The 20024-nt window shown below is 38.3% G+C and overlaps 1 pseudogene; it reads left to right on the forward strand.

Annotated features, from left to right (window-relative positions):
* The first annotated feature begins 3596 nt into the window (after positions 1–3596).
* LOC101042446 (heat shock cognate 71 kDa protein-like) lies at positions 3597–5887 on the forward strand (annotated as a pseudogene).
* The last annotated feature ends 14137 nt before the right edge of the window (positions 5888–20024 follow it).

The raw sequence follows: 20024 nt of genomic DNA on the forward strand, positions 1-20024 counted from the left end.
TTGGTATCCATCTCACATCTGTGCAACTGAAAGCAAATATCTACTGCATGGTGGACAGAAATGGCTCAGACTTTGAACCATAATTTAACAACAGCCAAAGAATGCCACCTGGCCTATAGTAAGAGTGAGAAATAAACACATTTTCAGGTTAAGTCACTGAAATTTGGAGATTTATTTGTTATCATAACATAGATAAGTTTATCCTGACACAGTAAGAAACCAATACTTTGTCTCCTACGTGAAACGAAAAATTAACATCAAAATCTATTGGTTCTTCCCCAGCAGCACACAGTTAATATGAATCAAAAACTGTGAAGTATTAACAATATTTAAGAATTAGGGCTCTGAGGACAAATGGCCTGGATTCAAAATTTGAGTTTGTCTTACTAAGCAAATGAGCTTGGATAAATTTTCTTGTGCCTCATTTATTTTATCTATAAAATGGAAATGTTAGTACTATTGTCATAAGGATTAAATGAAGTAATTCTCATAAAGAACCCACCATAGTCCCACCCTATTGAAAAATATTTACTATTATTATTAAATTTAGATAGAATATTTATATACCTCTGAAGGGGCATACTTTTAAAATTTAAATTACTATTAATATAATTGGCCAAAATCTTTTGCAGTTCTTTACAGTAGTCTTCATAGAGGTTGTCTGAGGTGTACAGTCATGTGACAAAACAGGAATGTTTCTTTTCCTGAGCCCTGAATCTCTCTGACAGTCCCTGACCAGGTAGTTGCCAAACCTTATTTGGGCAACCATGCGATGCATTAGATAAATGGAGACATCTTTCTAATGCCAATGAAGTTTTATGAACAGTGGCAATGCCTATTTACAGCATCAATTGTAAACCAGTATACAATTCTACTGATGTTTTTTTTTATTTTTATTTTTTTATTTATTTTTTTTTTTTTTTTTTTTGAGACGGAGTTTCGCTCTTGTTACCCAGGCTGGAGTGCAATGGCGCGATCTCGGCTCACCGCAACCTCCGCCTCCTGGGTTCAGGCAATTCTCCTGCCTCAGCCTCCTGAGTAGCTGGGATTACAGGCACGTGCCACCATGCCCAGCTAATTTTTTGTATTTTTAGTAGAGACGGGGTTTCACCATGTTGACCGGGATGGTCTCGATCTCTTGACCTCGTGATCCACCCGCCTCGGCCTCCCAAAGTGCTGGGATTACAGGCTTGAGCCACCGCGCCCGGCCTATTACTGATGTTTTTTAATTTGTGCATTTATGTCAATGGGATGGCTCAGAATGACAGAAAGAACATAAGAAACAATTTGGGTTGCCACAAAGCTAATCTAATAAAGAACTTATGAATATAACATTTTCTTAAATTCTATACCATCTTTCATACAATCATACTCATATGCAAAAGAGATGTAGTCTCATTTACATCTCAAAGAAACCTGGAGTCTGTATACACAAATAATCATACTTGTGCACTTCAAAAATAGACATATATTGAAATGCATAGATTTATGAACAATAGTGCCAGGTATTTCATATACATTTAAGATAATCCTGGACAAAAGTGCTAAATATAGGCACGTTAGACTCTACTATAGCAGGAAGAAAAGTATTTGTTCAAATATGTTTAGGCAACTTGGTCCTCTGCTCTTTTCTTATATATCTGAATACAACTCTTTTTTTTCATAATTTTAGGTAATAATTATAACCCTTGATAAGAGCTTCCTGTCCTATTTTATAAACCAGTGCCACTCCATGACTCTGAGTTTGGCAAAGCCTATTGTATTCCTAATGTATTCCTATGTTAATAACAATGTATCTCCTAATGTATTCCTATGTTAATGACAATGATAATGATGGTGATAATATGACAAGATTAACAAATAAGTTAAATGTATTTATTTTATTATTTGCCAGATAGTCTACTTTTTCTCTAAATCTTTAATTCTAACTCCAGAATAAAATACTATCATTATCATTGTATAGATTTTTTGAATGTGGCTTTCAGAGATTAAGAAACATACTGAAGTCCCACAACTAGAGGTCAGATATGATAGAGAGGGAAGTTGAACTCGTGAGTCTATCTACAGTCTCTATTTAACCACTGCAATATACTACTTCTCACTCACTTTATTTTTCATTCATGCTCTGTCATATTTCCTGATGCATAATAGTTGTGATTTGTCTAAATTACACAAAGAACCCATGAATTATGTCTTCATAATTATCCTATTTCTTAATTCAAGTAATATCTCTTTCACTATGCTTTGTCCTAGAAAAGAAAGTTCCCTCGCCTTTTCTTGCTTCAGTTTTTCTCAACTATTAAGTGGATAAATAATTCCCTCTTTACTTAAGAATGCTCTTCTTTTTAAAGCAATGTTGATCTAAAGGAAAGCATAGATTGATTGGAGGTAGAATAATATCAGAATTCAAAATAATCTTAAAGCAAAACATAAACATTAATGAACTTAGCAAATACTCATTCAGTTTCTCCTACTGTGGGGCACTATTCCAGATACAGAAGTAACAAGAATTGAGATTAGGGTGGTAGTGATAGAAATAAAGAGGAACAAATAACAGCAAGACTTTACAAGTGAAAGTTTTCTTCATCTGTAAAATCATGTCAGAACTAGTTTTCCATCAGAATTGCTATAGCTAAGAAAATCAGATCTTTGAGCAGTGAAGGCCTGGGCTTCTTTGCTTTGTTTTGTTTCATTGAATAGAGACAGGGTCTCACTCTTTGCCTCAGGTTGATGTGCAGTGGCACAAGCAGAGCTCACTGAAGCCTCAAACTCCTGGGCTCAAGTGATCTTCCCACTTAGGCCTCCCAAAATGCTGGGATTATAGGCATGAGCTACCATCACTTCTATTTTTATTAATTCTGATTATTGTCAATTAATTTTAATGGACATAAACTAATGCTTAAAAATTCTCTGTGCTGCAGATTTCTTTCAGCCCCCTTCAACACTAATGGCCAATGTGCCTTTGATTCAAGATTGATTTTAACTCTATGACAAAGAAAGCAAAGGAAAATCTCAAAGGTAACTATGAGCTGCTGAGTAGCATATTTTTGAAGTGTCTCCAGCTTGCAGAAGTTCTCTGTGGTATTCAATCTGTGGAGATAGGATTTTTGACATTTTTTAAAAATCTTATTTTATATTTCCTTGGGAAAACTATTTCTAAACCCAGCACCTCTATTTTTTTTTTTCCTTTGAAACAGAGTTTCAACATGATGCTCAGGCTGGAGTGCAACGGGGCAATCTCGGCTCACTTCAACCTCCATTTCCCTGCAGGGTTCAAGAGATTCTCCCACCTCTGCCTCCCAAGTATCTGGGACTGGCTAATTTTTGTATTTTTAGTAGAGACAGGAGTTCACCATATTGGCCAGGCTGGTCTCAAACTCCTGACCTCAAGTGATCTGCCCGCCTCAGCTTCCCAAAGTGCTAGAATTAAAGGCGGAAACCACCGTTCCTGGCCATAGCACCTCTATTTTTAATTTCTAAGTTATACTCGGGTTCTCATTCTGTTGTGATGTTAATGATGCTGATTAAAAAACACTCCAGAGCTCACTGAACTCCCTTGCAGCTCTTGGGATTACTCTGGTTTTCTTCATTGTTGGAGCCAGGCCTACATGCCAGCAACCATGTCAAAGGGACCTGCCATTGGTATTGATCTTGGCACCACCTACTCTTGTGTGGGTGTTTTCCAGCACAAAAAAGTAAAAATAATTGCCAATGATCAAGGAAACCAAACTACTCCAAGCTATGTCACCTTTACAGACACTATACGATTAATTGGTGAAGCCACAAAGAATCAAGTTGCAATGAACTCCACCAACACGGTTTTTGATGCCAAACGTCTGATTGGACGCAGATTTGATGATGCTGTTGTCCAGTCTGATATGAAGCATTGGCCCTTCATAGTGGTGAATGATGCTGGCAGGCCCAAGGTCCAAGTAGAATACAAGGGAGAGACAAAACGCTTCTACAGAGGAGGTATCCTTTATGGCTCTGACAAAGGAAAGGAAATTGCAGAAGCCTACCTTGGGAAGACTGTTACCAATGCTGTGGTCACAGTGCCCGCTTACTTTAATGACTCTCAGCGTTAGGCTACCAAAGATGCTAGAACTATTGCTGGTCTCAATGTACTTAGAATTATTAATGAGCCAACTGCTGCTGCTATTGCTTACGGCTTAGACAAAAAGATCGGAGCAGAAAGAAACGTGCTGATTTTCGACCTGAGAGGTGGCACTTTTGATGTATCATTCCTCACTATTGAGGATGGAATCTTTGAGGTCAAGTCTACAGCTGGAGACAACCACTGGGTGGAGAAGATTTTGATAACTGAATGGTCAACCATTTCATTGCTGACTTCAAGCACAAGCATAAGAAGGACGTAAGTGAGAACAAGAGAGCTGTAAGACGCCTCGTACTGCTTGTGAGCGAGCTAAGCGTACTCTTTCTTCTAGCACCCAGGCCAGTATTGAGATCAATTCTCTCTATGAAGGAATCAACTTCTATACCTCCATTACTCGTGCCTGATTTGAAGAACTGAATGCTGACCTGTTCCATGGAACCCTGGACCCCACAGAGAAGGCCCTTCGAGATGCCAAACTAGACAAGTCACAGATTCATGATATCATCCTGGTTGGTGGTTCTACTCACATCCCCAAGATTCAGCAGCTTCTCCAAGACCTCTTCAATGGAAAATAATTCAATAAGAGCATTAACCCTGATGAAGCTGTTGCTTATGGTGCAGCTGTCCAGGCCGCCATCCTGTCTGGAGACAAGTCTGAAAATGTTCAAGATTTGCTGCTCTTGGATGCCACTCCTCTTTCCCTTGGTATTGAAACTGCTGGTGGAGTCATGACTGTCCTCATCAAGCGTAACACTACCATTCCTACCAAGCAGACACAGGTCTTCACTACCTATTCTGACAAGCAGCCTGGTGTGCTTATCCAGGTTTATGAAAGTGAGCGTGCCATGACCAAGGATAACAACCTGCTTGGCAAGTTTGAACTCACAGGAACACCCTGAGGTGTTCCTCAGATTGAAGTCACTTTTGACATTGATGCCAGTGGCATCCTCAATGTGTCTGCCATGGACAAGAGTACAGGAAAAGAGAACAAGATTACCGGCCGGGCGCGGTGGCTCACGCCTGTAATCCCAGCACTTTGGGAGGCCAAGGCGGGTGGATCACGAGGTCAAGAGATTGAGACAATCCTAGTCAACATGGTGAAACACCGTCTCTACTAAAAAACACAAAAAAATTATCTGGGCATGGTGGCGCATGCCTGTAATCCCAGCTACTCAGGAGGCTGAGGCAGAAGAATTGCCTGAACCCAGGAGGCAGAGGTTGCGGTGAGCCAAGATTGCGCCATTGCACTCCAGCCTGGGTAACAAGAACAAAACTCCATCTCAAAAAAAAAAAAAAAAAAAAAAAGATTACCATCACTAATGACAAGGGCTGTTTGAGCAAGAAAGACATTGAACATATGGTCCAGGAAGCTGAGAAGTACAAAGCTGAAGATGAGAAGCAGAGGGACAAAGTGTCATCTAAGAATTCACTAGAATCCTATGCATTCAACATGAAAGCAACAGTCGAAGATGAGAAACTTCAAGGCAAGATTAACGATGAGGACAAACAGAAGATTCTGAATAAATGTAATGAAATTGTCAACTGGCTTGATAAGAATCAGACTGCTGAGAAGGAAGAATTTGAACATCAGCAAAAAGAGCTGGAGAAAGTCTGCAACCCCATCATCACGAAGCTGTGCCAGAGTGCAGGAGGCATGCCAGGAGGAATGCCTGGGGGATTCCCTGGTGGTGGAGCTTCTCCCTCTGGTGGTGCTTCCTCAGGGCCCAACATTGAAGAGGTTGATTAAGCCAACCCAAGTATAGATTTAGGATTGTTCCACACATGCAAAACATTGAAGGACCTAAATTTATAGCAAATTCTGTGGCAGTTTCAAAAAGTTCAGCTGCTATAGTAAGTTACTGGGCATTCTCAGTACTTGAATATGGAACGGATGCACAGGGGAAGGAAGGAAATAACATTGCACTTTATAAACACTGTATTTTAAGTGGAAAATGCAATGTCTTAAATAAAACTATTGGCACCATAAAAAAAGAAAACATGCCAGAAAGCCAATGGCACATGTATGTAGATAATTTATAACATTTGTTTTACAATGACCTGGTAAGAAACACTAGCACACACAAACAAATGATTTATTATAGCTTTCATAACCTCCATTTCCCGCTGTACCACCCTAATGTATGTGACTGTCATGATAATTGTAGACCCTCTTCCTAGCAACATGGCTCATTACCTACAAACATAGAATGCATTTAGCTTTATTATCACTGATTTTACATATGATTGAGTACAATAATATATAGGATAATATTATGTAAAGTGGAAAGCATTACATGATATACACTGTTATTATCTTTAATTATTGTTCATTAAAACTTTATTACTTGAGCAAAGTTTTGCCATTTTTCAGTTTTTGAACTTTGGAAAAGTAATTGTTAAGATCTGTGTGTAGGTAAGAACTATGGTTTTAAGGCTGTTTGTACAGCAAATAGCCTTAGAAGATAGAGTGTCTGCCTTCAGGGTAAGGAACAGATTTCCTTGCTGTTGAGGATAATATAGATAATGTCTCCCTGCAGGACAAAAATTGGATAGGTTTTCTGGCAGTTCCTTATTAAATTGAGGGTTCACTAAGCTCAGGATTTTTCAGCTAACATATGAACCCTCTGTGTGTGCAGCATCGACCTGGGCCCATCTCCAGGCTTCTGTGGAACTCAGAGGTGGCAGGAAGCAAAGTTGATATAAACATAAAGCTCACACTGCCTGGTGTTCTCTGAGTAAAAAGTCCTCTGACTCTGACCCAGGAATCTTCTGTCTTCTGCAAGCATCCATGAAACTGTACAGGCCAAATTGTTGGCTTGTAAGCAGGGTAAGATATCAGACCCTTCACGGTTCTTGACAGTGCATGAATGTATATTCATTTTTTTAGAAAGGGGAATGGATATTTTCTGAAAATAAAGAAAGAAAATGTGCAGTTTGCTGTAAAGGTTGACACCGTAATACTATTATTTTAAAAAAAGTCAGGATGAAAATGTGCTCACCTGTTCTCACGCTCTCTCACTATCTCTTCTCACTGTCTTTCTCACCCATCTTTTCTCTCTTCCTTCCTTCCTCCATCTTCCCCTATTGTACTAAATTGTCTATGCTTATTGAAGTGTGTTCTATAGTTCTGATATCTGTCTGCATTAGCATGTTCACTGTTCCAGGAACAGCATGTCCCTGAAAATCTCTGCTGGATATAAAACTTTCAAGTATAACTAATATGACAGTGAAATGAAATTCATTTAAATGAACAATACTTTCCTTGGCCTTCATGGGTCCAGGTTACAATAGAGGAAACTTCATTTGTTTACAATCATTTGTCTTCCATCCATGAAAACCTAGTTAGCCCAGAGAGCCTGTATGTAGATAGGGATGCCTTTATTCTCAACAGCATATTGTCTTCAGAAAACAAAACAGAAGATACCAAAGAGATGACAAATTATAGTTCAGGTCAATCCACTGAGTTTGTTACCATAAATAGAAGAAATAGTGAAGTAACTTACTAAATTAGTAGACTTTTAAAAATGTTTAACTGAATTAGAAATATCATAAAGATGAGTAGTAGTTCTCTGATCAAAGGAGATTGAGGATATCAGCAAAAATTGACCCTAAATTCTGAGGTTATCAGCTAAACCATTATTGACTGCCTGACTGGAACACTTCAAACTTGTCACATAAATTTACTCCATCATGCTAACTCTCTGATAAATGCCATTGCTTTTTCTGTCTCTTGCCCCTGCAAAGGAAGGTTCTGTTTTCTTTCTTTTTTTTTCTTTCTTTCTTTTTTTTTTTTTTTTTGAGACAAACCTCACTCTGTTGCCCAGGATCATCAGTGGTATGATCTCAACTCACTGCAACCTCCACCTCCCAGGTTGAAACTATTCTTTTGCCTCAGCCTCCTGAGTAGCTAGGATTACAGGCACCCACCACCAAGCCTGGCTAATTTTTGTATTTTTAGTAGAGAGAGGGTTTCACCATGTTGCTCAGGCTGGTCTCAAACTCCTGACCTCAGGTGATCCACCTGCCTCAGCCTCCCAAAGTGCTGGGATTACAGGCAAGAGCCACTGTGCCCAACTGGGTTCTGTCTTCTTATAAATCCTTATTTTCTACAAATTCTTTCAGGAAAAACTGAAGCTACAGATGTCACATACCAAGCCTATTAGCCCATAAAACTGGCACAAATGCAGCAAAATATTACCATCAGTCCCTGCTTTTTGGTATTTTTCATTCATTCATCAATACATTATTCAACTGTACCCTCAGCTCCTGTGATGCATGTGCTAGGCTGAGAAATAGAGGATTCAAAAATGAAAACAAATTATATTCTGGGAAATTTTGAAGTGATGTTACCTGAAAAAAAAAAAAAACTGTGTGGGAGAACGGAAAAGAGATAAAAATCACACTTACTGAGTAGTCTTGAAAGTTTTCCACAAATTTCAATTTGCCAATTGATTTCTTAAAAAAAAAATGTAAGGGCATTATAGCTATAGGAAATAATATACCAAGATTCTCATATTCTAGTGTAAAAAGATGTTATTTTGAAGGCAACTGGGAGTCCACATGGTTTTTGAACTGGAAATTTGCATGATCATCTTTATTTATTAGAAAATTATTCCAGTGATATTATGGTGGGTGTTAGGAGGAATCAAAAAGAAGCCTGTACAAATTTGTAAAAGTTAGACAATAGCAGTGAAAATGCCATATTTGAAAGGTATTGTGAAATAGTTACTGTGATTGCAAATTACTGTGGAGCACGAGAGCAAAGAATCAAAAGTGTCTCCATGCATGACTAGGATGCTGTTAACTTAGAATAAACAAAAAGCTAGAACATGTTGTAAAAGAGTAAAATACAAAGAGTTCTTTTTTTTAATGTCAAATATTTGTTGACTATGCTACACTTCAGTTGAAAAAAGACCAGTAGACAAAAACAGTTAGATATGTGAGTCTTAGTCCCAGGAGGAAATGTGGTTTAGAGATGCAATGTGGAATTGTGAGTCTTAAGTAAAAGAGTGGTAACCACTGGTTATATGATGTGTCTTAGGGGAATAGCCGAGATTTGGAATAATATAGGACCCAGGAAGGACTTCTTTGGAATGCAGTCATATAAGAAGAGGGCAGAGGAGGAAGTTGAGCAGATTAAATAGCAAGATCAGTGGTTATGAATACAGGGTCATGCAGGAAGACAAAGGAAAGAAGATGGTCAGAAAGCAGACTAAAGTGGTCAAGTAGTATGTGCCATTGGCTTGCAAATTAACAGGTCATCTATGGCGTTAATGAAAAGTATTCCACTAGAGTGATGGGGAAAGAAGCTAAGGTGTGGCCGAGAAGTAAATTGGAGTCAAGAGAGCGGAGACAGCACACATCATATTACAGGCTACCACATGTGGGACACGAGATCACCCAGGCTTGATGTCTGTGGGGAAAAAAAATTATCAACTGTGCCTGTGGCTGTTCTTGCTCTTATCATCTATTATGGCACCAAAATTCAGGCTCATTCTTGGTATGGGATATGAAGAGAAGAGAACAGAAGAGGGATTATTTTATGTGTGTTTCACTTTCACAAAAAAAACTTCCAAATTATCTCAAAAGCTATAGTACAATCATAGAGACACACTGACAGGACTAAAAGAAAAGGGTACAGGCACGTCTCAAAAATATGATGGGTTTGGTTCCAGATTGACACAATAAAAAGAATATCTCAATGAAGCAAGTTACACAACATTTTCGGTTTCCCAGTGCATATAAAAGTTATGTTTACACTATAGTGTAGTATATTAAGTGTGTAACAGTATTATATATATATAAATATACATATCTTAATTAGCAAATACTTTATTGATAAAAAAATACTAATGATTACCTGAGCCTTCAGAGAGTTGTAATCTTTTTGCTGGTGAAAGACCTTGCCTCAATGTTGACAGCTGCTGATCAGGGTGGTGGATGCTAACGGCTGATATAACTGTGAGAATTAGGTAACGTAAGGCAACAATAAAGTCTGCCATATTGACTAACTCTTCTTTTCATAAAAGAATTCTCTGTAGCCTGTGATGCTGTTTGATAACATTTACCTAGAGTAAAACTTTCAGAATGAGATTCAGACTTCTCAAACACTGCAATTGGTTTATCAGCTAAGTTTTTATAATATTCTAAATCTAAATCCCTGGTAGTTATTTCATCACTGTTTATATATCATCTTCTCTAGGAATAGATTTCTTCTAAAAAAATTATTTGCTCATTTTTAAGAGGCAACTCCTCATCTATTCAAGTTTGATCATGAGATAGCAGCAATTCATCTTCAGGCTCCACTTCTCATTCCACTTATCCTGTTATTTCTAACACAAATAGTTAGTTCCTCCACTGAAGTCTTGAATCCTTCATAGTCATCCATGAGGGCTGGATTTAACTTCTTTCAAATTCCTATTAATGCTGCTATTTTTACCTCCTCCCATGAATTCTGAATGTTCTTAATAGCGTATAGAATGGAAAATCCTTTCCAGCACATTTTCAATTTACTTTTCCCAGATTTACCAGAAAATCACTAACTACAACAGCTATAGCCTTACTAAATGTATTTGTTAAATAACAAGACTTGAAAGTTGAAATTACTCCTTGATCCATAGGCTGCAGAATGAGTATTATGTTATCAGTGTGAAAGGAACATTCATCTCCTTGTACACCTTCATCAGAGTTCTTGGTAACCAGGTACATTGTCAATGAGTAATAATTTTTTTTTTTTTTTGAGACGGAGTCTTGCTCTGTCGCCAGGCTGGAGTACAGTGGCACGATCTTGGCTCACTGCAACCTCCGCCTCCTGGGTTCAAGCAGTTCTCCTGTCTCAGCCTCCCGAGTAGCTGGGGCTACAGGGGCACACCACTACATCCAGCTATTTTTTTTTTTTGTATTTTTTAGTAGAGACGGGGTTTCACCATGTTGGCCAGGATGGTCTCGATCTCTTGACCTCGTGATCTGCCCACCTTGGCCTCCCAAAGTGCTGGGATTACAGGCATGAGCCACCGTGCCCAGACCAAGTAATAATATTTTGAAAGGAATGTTTCTTATGAGCAGAAGGTCTTAAAAGTAGTCTTATAATATTCAGTAAACCATGCTATAACAGATGTGCAGGTTTTAATAACAGATGTTATTCAGGTTTTGTTGTTCCATTTATAGAGTTCAGACAGAGTAGATTTAGCATATATTTTTAAAGCCATAGAATGTTTTGAATGAGCATTGGCTTTAAATTAAAGTCATCAGCTGCAATAGTCTCTATTACAGGAGCCAGATTGTCCTTTGAAACTTTGACACCAGGGATTGTCTTCTCCTCCCTGGCTATGAAAATCCAAGATGGCATCTTATTGCAATATAAGGCTCTTTCATGTAAATCTTAATCTGTTTAGTGTAGCCACCTTATCAATTATCTTAGTTAGATCTTCTGGATAACTTGTTGCAGCTTCTGCATCAGCACTTGCTGCTTCACCTTGCACTTTTAGATTATGAAGATGGCTTCTTTATTTGAACCTCATGAACTAACCTCTGCCAGCTTCAAAGACTTCTGTAGCTTCCTCACCTCTCTGAAGCTTTATGGAATTGAAGAGAATTAGAGCCCTTCCCTGGGTTCGATGTTAGCTTAAGGAAATGTTATAGCTGGTTTGATCTTCTATCTAGACCTCTAATACTTTCTCCATATCAGCAATAAGGCTCATTTGGTTTCCTATTATCTGTGTCTCAATTGAAGCAGCACCTTTAATTTTCTTCACCAACTTTTCTCTTACATTCACAAGTTAGCTAATTGGCTCAAGAAGTATAACTTTCGGCCTAAGTCAGTTGACATGCCTTTCTCACTAAGCTTAATCATTTCTAACTTTCAATTTAAAGTGAGAGATGTGCAACTCTCCCTTTACCTTGACCACTTAGAGGCCATTGTAAGATTATTAATAGGCCTAATTTCAATTTGGCTATATCTCAGGAAATAGGGAGGGCCAAGGTGAGGGAGAGAGACTGGGGAATGGACAGTTGGTGGAGCAGTAAGAACACACATCATTTACTGATGAAGTTCCCTGTTTTATATGGGCATGGTTTGTAGACCCCTAAAAAAATTACAATAATAACATCAAAAATCACTAATAATAGATCACTGTAACAAATATAATCATAATGAAAAGTTGAGCCGGGCGCGGTGGCTCACGCCTGTAATCCCAGCACTTTGGGAGGCCGAGGCGGGTGGATCACGAGGTCAAGAGATCAAGACCATCTTGGTCAACATGGTGAAACCCCGTCTCTACTAAAAATACAAAAAATTAGCTGGGCATGGTGGCACGTGCCTGTAATCCCAGCTACTCAGGAGGCTGAGGCAGGAGAATTGCCTGAACCCAGGAGGCGGAGGTTGCGGTGAGCCGAGATCGCGCCATTGCACTCCAGCCTGGGTAACGAGAGCAAAACTCCGTCTCAAAAAAAAAAAAAAAAGAAAAGTTGAAATATTGCACATATTACCAAAATTGATATACAGACATGAAGTGAGCACAGGCTGTTGGAAAAATGGTTCCAATAGAGTTGCCTGATGCAAAGTTCCACAAACTTTCACTTTGTAAAAAATGTACTATCTGTGAAGTGCAACAAAGTGAAGTGTAATGAGATGAGGTATACCTGTACTTTAAAACTTTATCCTAACACTGGACCCCATTATCACTGTATACTACAAATTACTGCTTTTTGTATATCTTATAGTAAACTTGTGGATCCCAGAATTATCCTGCATTATTATTAATATTCTAAAAGTATTATTTGTATTTCCTAACTTTTGAAACTATGTTGTATCATGAGAAATATGTAGATGACTAGAAATCACCAAACGAGAAATGAAATGTGTCTCTAAGAAAGGCCCTAACCCCGGTCCTTTGGTAATTTCATCCCATGGGTATTTCTGTGTAGATCTAGGGTAATTTATTCCCCTGGGTGTCTCTGTGCATCCCTGTTCCGCATTTATGGGCTAGTCCACTGCAGCTACCTTATGATGACTGGTTTTACTTTCCTCATCTCCTGCTCCATCTGTCCTAAATCTGGGCACCTTTTGGTTCTCAGGGCCTCAGGATATGCCTATTGTCTCTTCCAAACACTTCTAATACGTTCACTAAAATTCGTACTTGAATCACAGCTGTCTCCACTATTTGCTGCATCCCATCTTCTTTCTTTGGGGCCCAGTGTGGCTCTAAAGTGCCCAACTGGGGACTACAGGAGTTGAAAAGAACATTTCTCCCTCCTCTGAGTTTAATTCTGTCAGAGAGGTAGCAAGTGTTCTGCTATTCTCCTCCACCATTCAATCATATACACCAGAGGATTCAAGTCCCGGCACCACGGAAGTTGGGCTGATGGGCAAATCCCAGTACCAAGCATCCTGACATACTGAAACTTGCCTTGTCACTCTGAGAAGCAGGATTTTCTTACTGGGCCAAGGAGGGATTTTTTTTTGTCCCTTTTCTTGGTTTAGGCCTCTTCCAAATGGCTAGTTCAGTCCTTGGATTTTCCCCCTCGGAGGCCGGTGCTCTTACCTTGGCATCATCAATGCCCTTCATGCTCTTTCCTGTCCCCATGCAGTTCACTAATCATGGCAGCTAATATGTGTTGACCTCTGGCTCTGTACCCAACACTGTTAGTAAGTGATCTATTATCCTTATTTTAATTTTCAAAAATAAACTTATAAAATATTAATATCACCATTTTTACAAATAAGAAAAACTGATTTGTAAAAAGTAATGTAAGTGTGCCAGCGCTGCACAAAACCAGGCCTGGAACCAGGGCCCCACATCTGCTGGGCTCCGAAGCTCAAGCTCTTCTCACCATGTCATTCTCTAAGTGCCATCAAGGCAAGTGCTCCATCTGCATTGCACTCCACTGTACCTGTAATTCCTAGTGCTCAACATGGCACAGAGTGGGTGGGAGTGTCAATTAATATTTGTTGAATGAATGAATCATGATGGGAAATAAATCTCTCCCTGTAGCAGCATTCATAATGGACTTTGGAATTTGTATTAGAATGCAGGCTGAGACATATTTATGAATCTCCAGCCAATCAATAATTTAGTACATATTTATTATAATATACAGTATATAGCCTTATTCTTCTGGGTTTGTGAAAGAAACAAAGGAAAAGAAACACAATTTCTAACCTCTTGGGTTCTATTAGTTTACACAAAAACAAGAACTTATTTGCTTAGACAGAGCTTCTCATTTTGAAACCCCAACCAGAAGCTAAAGGTCTAGGGAGTACCAAGATGTCATCAGAAGTGGTCAGCCTCCTGGGAGACAGAGAAAGGCAGAGCTGTGCTGAGAATGAATCTGGACCATCTAAGAATAACCAGTGTACTACCTACTATAAAACGTTCACCAGGCAATGACGAAAGATCTCTTGTTCAAATCCCTTCTTTTGGGCTCTAGGGAATAGCTTACCCAAATCAAACTATGGACTTTTGAAGTTTCATTGGATGTGTAATGAGCTCCTAATTAGAGATCTCCTCAGTCCAATAATCAAGACATTTGCTGTGCACCCAGCCTTGTAGGCAGTGGCAGCAGAGACCAAAATACACTTACCTAGTGCACTGAGTATCTTTACTTTGCTCCTTCAGTGTTATTCTCTGCATTTTTTCATCCCGCTTTACTCTAGAGAGCTGATCTACAAAGGCTGCATCAACAGAAACATCAGGTCCCTTGTCTTTTGACTGACTGGTTCTTTTGATGGGAAGAAATTGCAGGAGTTTTAAGAGAGAAAAGGGAGAAAGTAAATTCAGGGGTACATTAATTACCCTGTCTTCTCTCTCTTTTCTGCATCCATACTAGTTGGAACAGTGATATGGCGCGCTCTCTCTCTCTCCTCTTCCTTTCTCCATTGACTCTCCTTTTGCCAGAGTGGTAATGCTGCCTCTGTCACTTTCCCAAAAGCATGCTCCATCTTGTGTTGCCTTTTTATAGTCTGTCCACACCTTTGTGGATGGTCTTTCTAAAACACTTTCCTCAAAAGACTCAATTTGAGGTATAAGCATCTGTTTCCTGCTAGGATCCTGCCTGACCGACAAACAAATACTACAGAGATAGGCTTTACGGAGAGAACGAGAAAGAGATACCCTGCTCTCAGGAAATGAAAACAGACTTGCAAAGGTTTGAGAAACCACTCATGATGAAGCTATAAATTAAGGCCTAAAGCCATACGTAGACACTCTTAAATCCTAGATAAGTCTTCATGTGAAAACCAAAAAAAAAATGAAATTATGAAGCATTTTTTTCCCTAGTCCTGGAATTTTGTGCTTTATCCTGCTTTACATTCTGAAACAGTAAAAGTCTTCATTTTTCTCAAGAGCCACTACAATTATGCAAGAGAAAGACTAATGAAGGATTATGCACACACCGATCCCCAGTCTCCTAAGACTGTTTCATAGAAATCACATGCCATTTATTACATGTAAGCACTGTCTTAGGAGTACTCCTAGGAGTTACCTGTAGGAATGTTGTGACCGGAAGGTGAAGAATTACAACAGCCTGTAGAGCTGCAAGTTGGAATGCGTGCGATGTGCAGTTTAGGACACCAAAACCATGGGAGCTAGGAAACTGTCCCAGTAAGTCACCACAAAGTAGAGGAAATGCTATAAAAGTGATGGCCAATCAATGCATATTCACTGCTCTCCAGAATGTCGATTTCAAATTTCGCCCCGCAAATTCAGCAATTCTCAATGTATGACTTGATATGTCTGTAATTCTTTATTACGTAATCCACATATTTTACATTTAACCAGATGTCTTCTCCATTCAAACAGACAACTGTCTTCTATCTTCTCCCTACAATGACTCAGTAGAATTTAGACAGGTGAGCAAGAAAAGGTTTGCACTTTAATGTTTATTTGATGGTGCTGTTTACATCACAGGCAAGAGCTGTGTGCTCACTAATTTGCTATTTCAGTATCTGAATGGGAACAACTACTATCTGGAGAAGTTTTAAGAAAAGTACAGTTAGGTGATACATGTATAAATGTTGAGACTGCTTGGAATGGGCAATGATTTCACAGTGGGGAAGGGAACTCAGGATTTGTTTGATTCAGGCCGTAATAAAGACAATTTAAGAAACACAATCTGTACTGACAACTAGTCAGGGACTAAATCTCTCTAAGGCATATGCCAAAAGCATTTAAACCATTCAAAGCTCTTTTAAAATATCAGTAACAAAAAAACATATATATCAGTAACAAGTTACTACCTAGGAAAATGAAGATAATACACCCTCAGATTATTTGAAGTTGGAAAACTGAAGTTTACCGAATTTGATTCATCAGAGATGAATCAACACATTTGTGTGTTTCTTAATGAAATTATAGCTATAGCCATAATAAAGCATATGCTGATTAAAGTCATTTAGCTATGTCATATCTTAAAATTCCAAGTTACAATATTTTATCTTTAATTTTAATAGATGTTTTTAAATATTTTATCTAAACTTCATGAAGCCATTGCCCTTACTTTTTATTCCTACATTTTTAGTGTCACTTAGACTAAGCGACTTGGCTAGTAACAAAATTCAAAGCCAAGTCTTTCATATCTAGATTACATCCCATTTTTACAATATATGCTTTATTTTGAGGCACATATCCTCCAGACCTACGTTTCTGAGAAGTCAAGTCATCAATCCAGAGATAAGTTCATGCTATTATAGGCAAAAGGAAAAAAAGATCTCATTTATTTTCAGGATACAACTGCAACATGCTGATTGAGAACAGAATCTAATATGCAAAGAAGTACCATTTCACTCTTTCTCTCCTCCACTCATTTTCTCATACAACTCAAAAGAAAATCTTTTGGCCTAAATCTTAAGCTTCTCATGAAGAAAAAAATGATCTCTGCACTTTGAAGATATAGGAATGGAAGAAAATAAGAAGTTGGAAGATAAGGCCCAGATGCATACTGTTCACTGTTTCAAAAGTTCAATTGGCCTCTCAGCTACTGGCTTTGCCATGTTGAAATGCCTTTTACAGAGATAGATGGTCCATTCAGTAGTCATCTATTGCTGGCTATAGCTTGACATTATGATCCCCCTGGGTAAAATGCATTCTCGAAGTGCATCTTCCCTTCTAATTCTTCCTAGCAAATGGGTAAGTGGGTAGTTTTATCTGCCCACTTGCCACTAGAGTATGATTATATGCTGTAACCTCTGAGTCCCAAGAGGACTCAGAAATCCCAACATTGAAATAGGCATTAAGCCAAGGCAAAAAGATCAGCAGAGGTAATAGGAGAAAGGTAAGACAGAAAGGCTGCTTTATGATGTTCAGCTCATCTCTAAAGACTTTAACATTCTAATGGGAGTTTAAGTTGATTGATGTTCCTTCTGCTAACTTCTAGGACTGGAAAAAGAACAAGGAGGTGTTCTTATAACTTCTCAAAATTAACGAAAACTGAAAGCTGGTATCAAAACCAGAAATGATGGAAGCATCAAGAGGGAGGGCAATAGTGCAATCCTGTCAAATGTTCAGTTCTGCTTCATGTTTTTAATAATTCAAATTGGCAAAAGCCTCTAGAAGAGGGATTACTTTTCTTATGAAATACTACAGACAAAGGATAAACAAAAAACTTAAGGTGAATTTCTAATCAAAAGCTAAGACACCCAGATGAGGATACAGGTTCACAAGGAGTAGAAAAGAATAGTCAATGGGTTCTTTGAAGTAAGAAAATATTAAGGTCAGCTATTGATTTTTTTTCTTTTCTGTGTAAAGGTGTCTTCAGACAGAAGCAAATTATTATTTTTAAAAAATCTTTTATTATAGGTATTCCTGTCCTAGAAGTAATTCATGTTTATTATTTTTAATTTATAAAATACTGTGTAACTGAATAAAAATATATAATCTATAATTGCATCATTTATTGATTACCATTGTTAATATTTGTTGTAATTCCTTCCAGCATATTTTTTATTTATATATTTAAACAGTATATTCTGCTTCCCCAGCTTGGGATATCAAGTGAGATTTACAACCTTTTCCATGATCATATTATCCAGCCACCCAAGCTAGAGACTTCGGACCCATTCTAGATTCCACACTTGTCCTCACATACCACTCACTTGATATGCCATCAAGTATTGTAGATTCTATAACTTGTCCATCAATCATACCTTATTTTTGCCCCCTCTGGACACAATGCTACTGCCTTGATTCCATCTATACCACTTGTCATCTTGGCTGTGGAACTTCAAATTATTTATATCTCTACTCCTTCATATGGTGTACAGAGTGATCCATCCCCTGGCCCCCTTTTACCAGTCTTTACTTGGGCTGTGTCTACTCCTCTGTCTCATCTTCATGCTCCAGTTATTCCGAGCTGCTTTCATTTCCCCAAATCACCAAGCTAATTCATATTTTGCCTATTGCTGACTTTGTCTGCTCACTTAATTCCTAGATCAAGGATATCCACATTAATTCCTCTCTGAAATTCATTCTTCCTCTTCCCATTACTCTCCAGGTAGAATTACTATATCTTTGGGTCTGCCTTCACCTTTTTTGTGTTTGTCTTCAGCTCTGAAAACTGCAGTTCCTGACATCAAGACCTCACCTTATCCCTCTTCATGCTCCTAGGATCTAGAATTAAAACCCCAATACAAAAGAGATGTTCAGAATTTCCTAGAATAAATTAACAAACAATAGGAAAGAATAATGATCTGGTAAATGCTAACGGAAAACTTAAGTTGAATATGATTTAGACAACCATGTTCTCCCCGTTACTGTGCCATTGTCACTCTACATGTATCCATTTCTGACTTGGATACACAACCACAAATGAAGAGCAAATGCAGCCTTAAAATTCCCATAAAATGACAATTCATAAAATGCTGTCAATAGATGAAACTCAGCTAACACCACAAAGCCATTATGAGAAAATTGTCAAGCACTAAATCTGCTCAGGACAGCAGGGAGCTTACAAATAGTCATATTTGTTTCAGAATGTTTGTTTAGAAATGTTCCTATAATAAATGTACTAAATAAGATGCATAATTTAGCTCCTCTATAGCTTCCTGGCTAGCTGCCAGCTCCAAGCTCCTGCTCCACCTCTTCCCTCCATTCTTCCCTTGATTTCTCACAATCTCTGGGGCTTGACTTATCACCAGGGTTACCTGCTGGCCTAGTAAAGTCTCATTATAAGCTATCATAGTTGTGTCTGATGGCTTCATTTCTCTTACAATGGTTCAATTTATGTTTTCCTTTGAAATAAGGAAGTCGTCCCCAGGATGTCTTTTTCCAGCCATATTACATGCATACCAACAGAGTAAAATGAAAGAAAGACAACTATTTCCTTTAGCAGGTAAATGAAAAAAAAAAAATCCTCAATTCTTCCTCTACTTATCACCATGAGATTTGTTAAGGTTCTACTTTTTTCATGAACGCTATCACAATCAGTGTTCAAGCTTGCCTTTTTTTTTCCAAGGTAGGCAATTATTATGAAACTCAGCAAACACCACAAAGCCATTATGAGAAAATTGTCAAGCACTAAATCTGCTAGGGACAGCAGAGAGCTTACCAGTAAATTTTTGGTTAGCATTTACCAGATCATTATTCTTTCCTATTGTTCATTAATTTATTCTAGGAAATTTTGAACAACTCTTTTGTATTGGGGTTTTAATTCTAGATCCTAGGAGCATGAAGAGGGATAAGGTGAGGTCCTGATGTCAGGAACTGCAGTTTTCAGAGCTGGAGACAAATACAAAAAAGGTGAAGGCAGACCCAAAGGTATAGTAATTCTATCTGGAAAGTAATGGGAAGAGGAAGAATGAATTTCAGAGAGGAAATGATGTGGATATCCTTAATCTAGGAATTAAGTGAAAATTATTTGCTATTTGGTGAGATTAACCTTCTTGACTTTACTTTTCTTATCTTAAAAAGATGAAGAA

Source organism: Saimiri boliviensis, chromosome 2, assembly GCF_048565385.1.
Source record: "Saimiri boliviensis isolate mSaiBol1 chromosome 2, mSaiBol1.pri, whole genome shotgun sequence".
Lineage (NCBI taxonomy): Eukaryota > Metazoa > Chordata > Mammalia > Primates > Cebidae > Saimiri > Saimiri boliviensis.